This window comes from Tasmannia lanceolata, unplaced genomic scaffold (assembly GCF_043159265.1).
Source record: "Tasmannia lanceolata isolate RefF3 unplaced genomic scaffold, GAP_Taslan_0.1 ptg000013l, whole genome shotgun sequence".
In the NCBI taxonomy this organism is placed as follows: domain Eukaryota; kingdom Viridiplantae; phylum Streptophyta; class Magnoliopsida; order Canellales; family Winteraceae; genus Tasmannia; species Tasmannia lanceolata.
This window is the reverse complement of record NW_027518690.1, coordinates 3199394-3207723: the sequence shown is the minus strand read 5'-3', so window position 1 is coordinate 3207723 and position 8330 is coordinate 3199394. Positions and strand designations below refer to the sequence as shown.

The window sequence follows — 8330 nt, the reverse complement described above, 5'->3', positions numbered from 1 at the left end:
ATCCAAACAATTCTTATTAGACGACAATCACCTTAATAAAGTAACAAAAGTTCTTTAAATTGGAATAATGAAATAAAGCAAGAAATTTCCTAAGCTCCAATCCAAGTGCCTGATCTCAGCAAGTCTACAGTCGCTCCTCTGTATCTGAAAATTGTTAAACCACATAATGAGCTAACAGCCCAGCCGGTTTTCCAAATCCAAGCCAGCTAATAGGAAAACGAAAACAATGCAGATGCGGAAAAGAAGTAACATGCTATAGAAATTTAGCCAATGCAGAAATTGATAGGAAGCAAATCATTTCTACATAAGCTTAAATAAGAAAATACATTCTTTTACAAAAAAAAAGTTCCAACTACTCGGTTATGCAGTTTTCCGCTTTGAAATCAATGACTAAAAATATAAATTTCTAAACACTTGGTTTTGCAGTTTTCCACTTAGAAATCAAATACTTAACAGTCTTCTCTGTGGCCAATTTCCAACCTTATTGGCAAGTATCATACCCAAGGCGAACACTCGTTTGCAGGACTCACAGGTCCTAAAGCGCGCAATGTAATAATATCAATAGCCAGAGGACTCCCTACTGGCCGCCCGAGATCAACCTTACGGGCAGATAAAATTTGACCGGTCTACGTGATCACGTCCAGTGTACTGACCCACTGGCAGGTTGGGCACTTGATCCCCATCAGAGATCAACCTTACTGGCGGAATCCATTCCATACCAAGACTGTATACAAATATAGAGAGAAACAATTTAATGTTTACAATACCGTGCCATAAATTTTGTAGACGTTTCAAACCATTGGGGGCTCCCCCGTTCCAAACCATTGAAACCATATCATATATAAAATGCTTTTCAATAGTGTTTCATGAACTTGAGTTTCCAAAAATCAAGTTAGTCACAAAGTTCTTTTCTTTTATAATTAAGGAAGCATGTTAAGACTAAAGCATTTCATGGATAATGACAATTCAATCATTTGGAATGACATGCTAAAAGAAAACAGTGAGAAACCTTTTCAAAACAAGTTCCATGTAATGAACTGTAATAAAAGCTTGCAACAAATCTAAGTACATGGAATATACGTAATACACTGACATAGGGTAGGATCACCTACCTTATGCACTATCTCCAGAAATTTCCTTTGCAAGGTCAAGTCCCACGAAGACCTTCTTAGAGCGTAGAGAGATGTGATGTAAAGTAAGAGGCTGAAAGGAAATAAAAACCTAGAGTTATATAGGACTGTTGAGGTGGGAAAAATACACTCATAAATGTTAGTTAAAAGAACTGTTTGCAATAGTTTCGCTTTCTAAACTTGTGGCTATGAAAGCAAGGCACATGACCATTAATGGGTTTTCGAAACAAAGGGGTAGTTGGTGATGGAGAGAACTTCCAAGAACTGGTTTACTAATGCTAATGACAGCCTCAATGGGCATCAACCTAACGACTAGTAGTAGGCTTTGGAGATTAAAGCAAATAAAACAAGGGCTGCTGTCAAGTAAGAATGTGTTGTTGGCTGATCAAGAAATGAGCAGCCAGCTAGCTTGTGTTAAAGGACATCAAGGTAATGAGATTGGTTGATACAACTAAAAAATATAGTGGGGTCTGCCAGGTTGGAATCAAGGCAAAGAAAAACATAAAACATGATGTAGGATTTTCATTTTTGTAGCCGTGTACTAACCCGGATTGCAATGCGAGAAGAGATAGTAGATGTTGCCGTCACTTTGTCCTATTGAAGCTTGAAGAGATGCTGAAATTGTGAGAGGAAAGACTCTAATGGCTGGCGACGATTCAGCAATATACTTGTTGGAGTTTTGACTAAAAGCGGCTACTTTTGCAAGAGCTACGAGTTCAAAAAAAATTCTAAACTTTTGCAAGATGTTTGGTCATTAAAGACAAGGACAACAAGATGGTGGAAAGTGGTTTATTTACCGGGCAGCAATAGCAGTTTGCAGAGGTTCTAGGACTGGTTTGCCATGGTTTCCAGGGCTGATTATAGACTTCGAAAGTGCTGTAGAACTCGGTCTTGTAGGAGAGTTTCAATCATCCCGATGGCCTCAAACACCACCTATATTCCTTCTTTCTAAAGCCCACAAACAACCAACTTTCATGTAATGAACAGAGGAGAGTGGAGAGAAAAGGTAGCAGCGTAGGAAAGTTTCAAATTTCCATACGTTTGAGAAGAGTAATAGTCTCAAAATCATTCTTGGTGCTGATATGTAAAGTAAGAGTAGTAACCTACCAACTTTAAGCCAAGTAAAAGAAGGAAAGAAAATCTCAGCCGTGTAGGCACTCCTATAAATAGAAGGGATGAATTCCAGTCTTCTGTCTTTACTAAAATAAGGATTTCTACTACATTAAGAAAAAGATCCATAATAATATACTCATATGGAACGTTCCCACATAAATAGAGGTGCTTCCCTTTTTGGTTTGCAAGGTGCCAACTCAATTCAATGCATTAGGTTGGTATAATTCCTAATTAGGCTTAATAATTCAAGAGGCATGGATCGTTTACTTGGCCTCTTACATTCTCAAAATGGTTTGAATTTCTAATGTGGCAAAATTCTGTAGGGTTTCTTTCCTAATTTACCCACCTAGTAACTGATAATGACACCCCATTATATGCAAATACCCATATGCTCACTATGATAATGACACCCGTTTCAAACAAATAGTTGTAAGTTAAAAATTGATAACGACACCCATTAGAAAACAAATAGCTAATTTGATAAGGACAACTATATATAAAAAAAAATTTATTACTTGGGACCGGGTATTACATTAACCGTTGTTAATAATTTTTTTGGAAAAAATCCCTCATGTTGTACCCTTCTCTTGACCACCTTGGCCTAGGAGTTTGTCTTTTATGTTTATATATCTCTCACTATTTAAAAAAAAATTGGAAAAAAAATTAAATATATTTTTTCAATGTCTACCACGACCATTGATTAGTAACTGTCCCCTAATACTGATTTAGTTTAATGTTAAACTGAAGGGTGAAGGGTGAATGGTGCCCTTGCAAAAATCCAGGGCAAACACGCTTGTCATTAGATCCAAGCTAATCAAACATGCGTTTATAACCATTTAGGGGCCATTTGGATACGCGGATTTTAGAATCCTAGATTTCATCAAAATTGTAGCTAAGAGACAAGACAAGAAGTGGACCAGCCGTCGTTTTTGACTTGTTTTTTACTTCTCACCTTTCTTTCAGACAGCAAGAGAGTAGCAGATCCTCCCATTTTTCTAGGTTTTAGAAATCTTAGGAGAGATTTCTAAAACCTGGTTTTCGAACTTTAAATCCAAGAAATGCTGCCAGAACAGCGGCGGCAGCTTGATCATGAACCCTCTTTTACACTATTTTCAAACTAAAAACCTGGATTCTAAAATTTGCGGTTTGGATTCGCAGATTTTAGAATCCACATTTTTAGTTTGAAAACAGTGCAGCGTTTCTTAGATTTTAAGTAAGAAATCCAGGTTTTAGAAATCTCTCCTGCATCCTGAGATTTCTAAAACAAACATGGGATGATCTGCTACTCTCTTGCTGAAAGAAACAAGGGCGAAAAATCAGAAAACGACGGCTGGTCCACTTCTTCTCTTGTCTCTCATCTACAATTTTGAAGAAATCTCGGATTCTAAAATCCGCATATCCAAACGGCCCCTTACAATTCTTTAAATTTAGCATTCCTGTTCTTATTATTACAAGAACATGCTCTGTTAAAACTTAAAAGTGGCTTTAATAAAGGAGGACAGCTTTGGCTCTTAGCCCACACCTCTCTTCCTCGCTTTGGCTTCGTGCTAGGGTTTAGGGCAAGTTGGTTTTTCTCTTCATACACCATTTTCCCTAGAATACACAAGACATACCCCAGGATTTTCATTAGTGTGCAAAGCTTAATCTCTCTAAACTATGCTGAAACTAGACAGCAATACAAATTTACTAACAGGGTGGAAATATCACTTCACAGAGTTAAAATGCATTAATGTCATATTTTAGGTCCTGTCTAGGGCTGGAATCTTCCACACTCCGAAGTCTGGGTCGTCTTCTTCTTCTTTTTTTCTTGTAAGACCATAGAATTATATAAAGGAGAGCCTTTGTAAATTGCTCTTCAATGCATTTTTCCATAATTGTAAACATTAGTCTACAAAGTGCTTCATCTAGTTTTGGTTATCTCCTACACCTTTGTACTTTAGACGGGTTTCTTTTAGACTTGTGAGACCTACACATCTCTGTTCTTCCATGAGATGACCTCTTAGATCATAGCGGCATTGGGTCTTTATTTTTCAAATGTTAATGATTTTACATAGCGTAATCATATCTTGATTTTATTTTTCACCCTTGGAATCATTACATGGATACACATTTTCTATCAGCCTATCATCCATTTCCATCTTCATAGTGTAAAAGCTCCTCTAAAGCTGTCCGTGGCAGCTATCTTTGTACTTCACCTTGCGTAGGTGACTTTATAGAATGTAACACTCTCTCTCTCTCTCTCTCTCTCTCTCTCTCTCTCTCTCTCTCTCTCTCTCTCTCACACACACACACACACACACACACACACAACACATGAACACGTTCAACTGTACATAAAGGTTCTTAAAATATAAGAGAGTAAGAGAGATAGGCTCTAACAACATGCAATAATTTTTATGATAAAAGAGAGGAAACTTGGTGAATTACATAGAAATTTGGCTCAATTCATACTGGCCACTTCTTGAATCCTTCCAAGCATTTGTTTAACAGCAGTTGCGATTTCATCAACCAAAGTAAGCCCACTGTCATCCTCAACCTACATGAATGGAGGGAGTTTGATTAGTGAATTATATTGAAGTATAAATGATCAAATAACACCAACTCTACTTAAGCTTTTGGACTGATTAATTATTTCACTTGGTATCAGAGCTATTGCCTCACGGCTCTGGGTTCGAAATCCAACAACTATTTGATAATAAAAATCCACATGCACGGCCAACCCAAAAGAGAGGCTACATATGTCATGTGTACGGCCGACCAAAAAAAAATTGTGGCCACATGTGAGGAAGAGTGTTGAAGTATAAATGATTAAATAACACCAACTCTTAACAGATACGCTATTAGAATAGTTGGTTGTTTCACAAACTATTCATGGAAAAGAATAAGAACACCAGAATAAAATAGTGAGAGAAAGGTGATTTTTTTTAACCTTGATAGTGATAGAGTGGAGAACCATTTGAACAATGGTGGTTACATTGAGATGAAGAACTGTGAGATGGATGTTTTGCAACCCGCCCACCATTTTCAAGAGCTGCTTAGGCCACCTTTTTTAGAGTACTTTGAGGTTGGCATGACTTTCCACCATGGTTACTTCAATATCGGCAATGGAGGAGCGATTCCCTGCCACCGTCTCATTCGTCGAGTTGGAATTCACTGAGCAAGAGGAGAACTGAGGGAAGGCAACGAAATTGGTGAAAGGAGAGGTGAAACCTGCATCTGATTGTTGTGTTTTTCTCTTTTGAGCTTCAAGAGATTGGAGAAGTTGTTGAAGCTTCTTAACGAAATTTATAGCCCCTCCAATTATAGATGCTTGGTCACTCTGAGAAGTCAAAGAGAAACAAAACAACGAGAGCTCGAGGATTAAAACATTACAAGTAGATAAAGCATGATTGTAATATAAGCAAAGTGCTCTATATAAGCACTGATTATGCCTAATTGTAATCAAACAAGATTAGTGAAAATATTCTTTTTGTAAGTGCTCTATTAAGTACTGATTGTGGCTAATTGTAATCAAGTAACATTAGTGAAAATAATCTTTTTCATGGTATCATAGCCGGGCGATCGGAGCCTGCCTTGGTCACAACATCGAGCGTGTTAAAGTATAAAAGATTAAATAACACCATCTTCAACAGCTCAAGCTTTTGGAGTAATTGGTTGTTTCACATGGTAACAGAGCAAAGGTCCTATGTTCAAAATTCCTCTATACTAAAATTCCACATGTAATGGCCAACCCAAAAGAGGGGCCACTTGTGCCACATGTAGGCCAATCCTAACAAGAGGGGCCACATGTAAGGGGGAGCGTTAAAGTATTGAAGATTAAATGACGCCATCCCCAACGGCTTAAGCTTTTGGAATAATTGCCTGTTTCACATGGTATCCGAGCTGATTAAATAACTCCATCTCCAAAAGCGTAAGCTTCGGTACCATGTGAAACAACCAATTACTCCATAAGCTTAGTGCATAGGGTTCACTACTATCTGTGGTAATAGAATTCTCCATGGTGCAACTATTGTAGTCATTCGAGCTCACCTCATCCACAGTATGTGCACCTCCTTCATAGTTAAACATTGTCAGCTCAACTCAACTCAACTAAGCCTTTGTCCCAAGCTAGTTGGGGTCGGCTAATGAATCTTTTAGAAAATTTACACGAAGAAAGTGAACGGATCTACCCGATTCAAATTGACTAAGTCTAATCCTGACACTAGCTGGGTTCGTCTACATGGATCATTTTCTTCCATTCTATCCTATCCAAGGTCTTGTTCTCTGTTATGTTCCTAGCTCTCAGGTCTTTTCCTTACTGTCTCTACCCAAGTTGTTTTCGGTCTTCCCCTACCTCTTTTTACTCCATCAACTTGGCATGAGTCACTTCTTCTCACTGGAGCATCCAAAGGCCTACATTTGCTATGCCCAAACCATCTTAAGCGGTACTCTCTCATAGTTAAACATTGTCATGACAAAAAATGTAGGTTAATAAAAGGTTAGGGGTCATATAATTTCAGACATTAATCCCCATTTGACGGGTATGTATTATACTCCCGAAAAAGAGAAGAGGAAGAACTTTAATTGTGATTGAGCCTCTAGATCAATGGTCAAGGATTTGTTCTTCACCTTGGTGGTCGGAGGTTAAATCCCAGCTTACACACAAAAAGAAGAGAAGAAGAAATAGGAGAAAGCTTTAACTCCTAATTGCATTAGGATGCGCTCTAATTCTCGTATATTTCAATAGATTTTACAACTATGTACACACGAACGTATGGGTGGGCTCATAGCTTCAGAACAATTGAATATCACCCATATCAATTTGAATTAGAATAACACTTCGGAGTGTATGTAGAGGAAAATTTTAATCCATACGGCCTGTTTGGATTGCAAGAATTATATATCTGGACAAGTTAGGGAAGGAAAATATTCCTAAACTTTTCTACTTTTTGAAACACAAAAAATATAACTTGAAGCAACCCTATTCAATTGTTATATTGAGGGACCTTTGATTTATAAGAATATTTTGGGCTTTCACCGGCATTCATGAGCGCCTGTGAAAATACGGATGAATGCCAGTGTAACGAAGGTTTTGCCGATCGTTGGTAAATACAGCGTCCCTAAAGGGTTACACCAACGTTCAATAAAAAATGTTGGTGAATATCTTTACACCGATGTTTACGACCGTCCCAAAAAAGTTCTTAAATGCTGGAAATTACAAATTCACGACGTTGGTGAAAAATAGCATTCACTGACGGTATTCTAGCGATGGATAAAAGGCTTAGTCTTTACTGTCATTTATAAAACGTTGGAAACTTTAGCAACATATGTCGGCGAAAATAATAACACTGCCGGATTCCATGTTTCACTTACGGTTTGTGACCGTCAGTGATTGTTATATCCACCGACCCTTTCATTTAAACGTCGGTGAATATTTTATTCACCAACGTTTTTAATCAACGCCGGTAAATATGCATTTTTTACTTCAATTACAAATAAACCCCAAATAGGGTACAAGAACCTGCTAATTTTGACGTACATTTAATACCTGCTATTCTGTCACACATTCACATTCACATTCAATCCCATTAGAGAGATGTGTGGATCAAATATAAAAGGTGGCACCTTGATTATGCACATGTATTCGTTGGCACTATATAAAAGCTTAGGTTTTGATATCTCCTACTGTTTGAGCTATTTTTACCGAGGGATTGAGAGAGTCTCATTACCAAGAGGTCATCAAATGCTTGAGGATTATTGACTCTGCTAGAGATGTAGAAATCAGGCTGCGGATAGTTGTTGATGTAGTCATTGCGGCCAATATTAACCATGAAAATGGCTTTAGCCAAATATTCAGAAAGGCCTTCCCGGGTTTGAAAATTTCTTCTCAAATAAATTTCTAGAGTTTCATGAAAGTAATCAAGCAGTTTTTCAAGGAACAGGCGCTCCCCGTGCAAAAATCCACAAGTTAGGAAATGGGTTTCCTTTGCTTACACATAGGATTAAAAGAAATAGGTTCCATTTATTTATAGGGCTACAATATTTACACCCCATATTTCCCAATATGTCCTGCCCTTCGGTTTGTCTTTTCTTGGAAATGACTTCATT

At 37.7% G+C, this 8330-nt stretch overlaps 1 pseudogene; it reads right to left on the bottom strand.

Moving 5' to 3' along the window:
* Positions 1–4683: 4683 nt before the first annotated feature.
* Positions 4684–6311, bottom strand: LOC143890580 (transcription factor bHLH94 pseudogene; annotated as a pseudogene).
* Positions 6312–8330: the final 2019 nt, after the last annotated feature.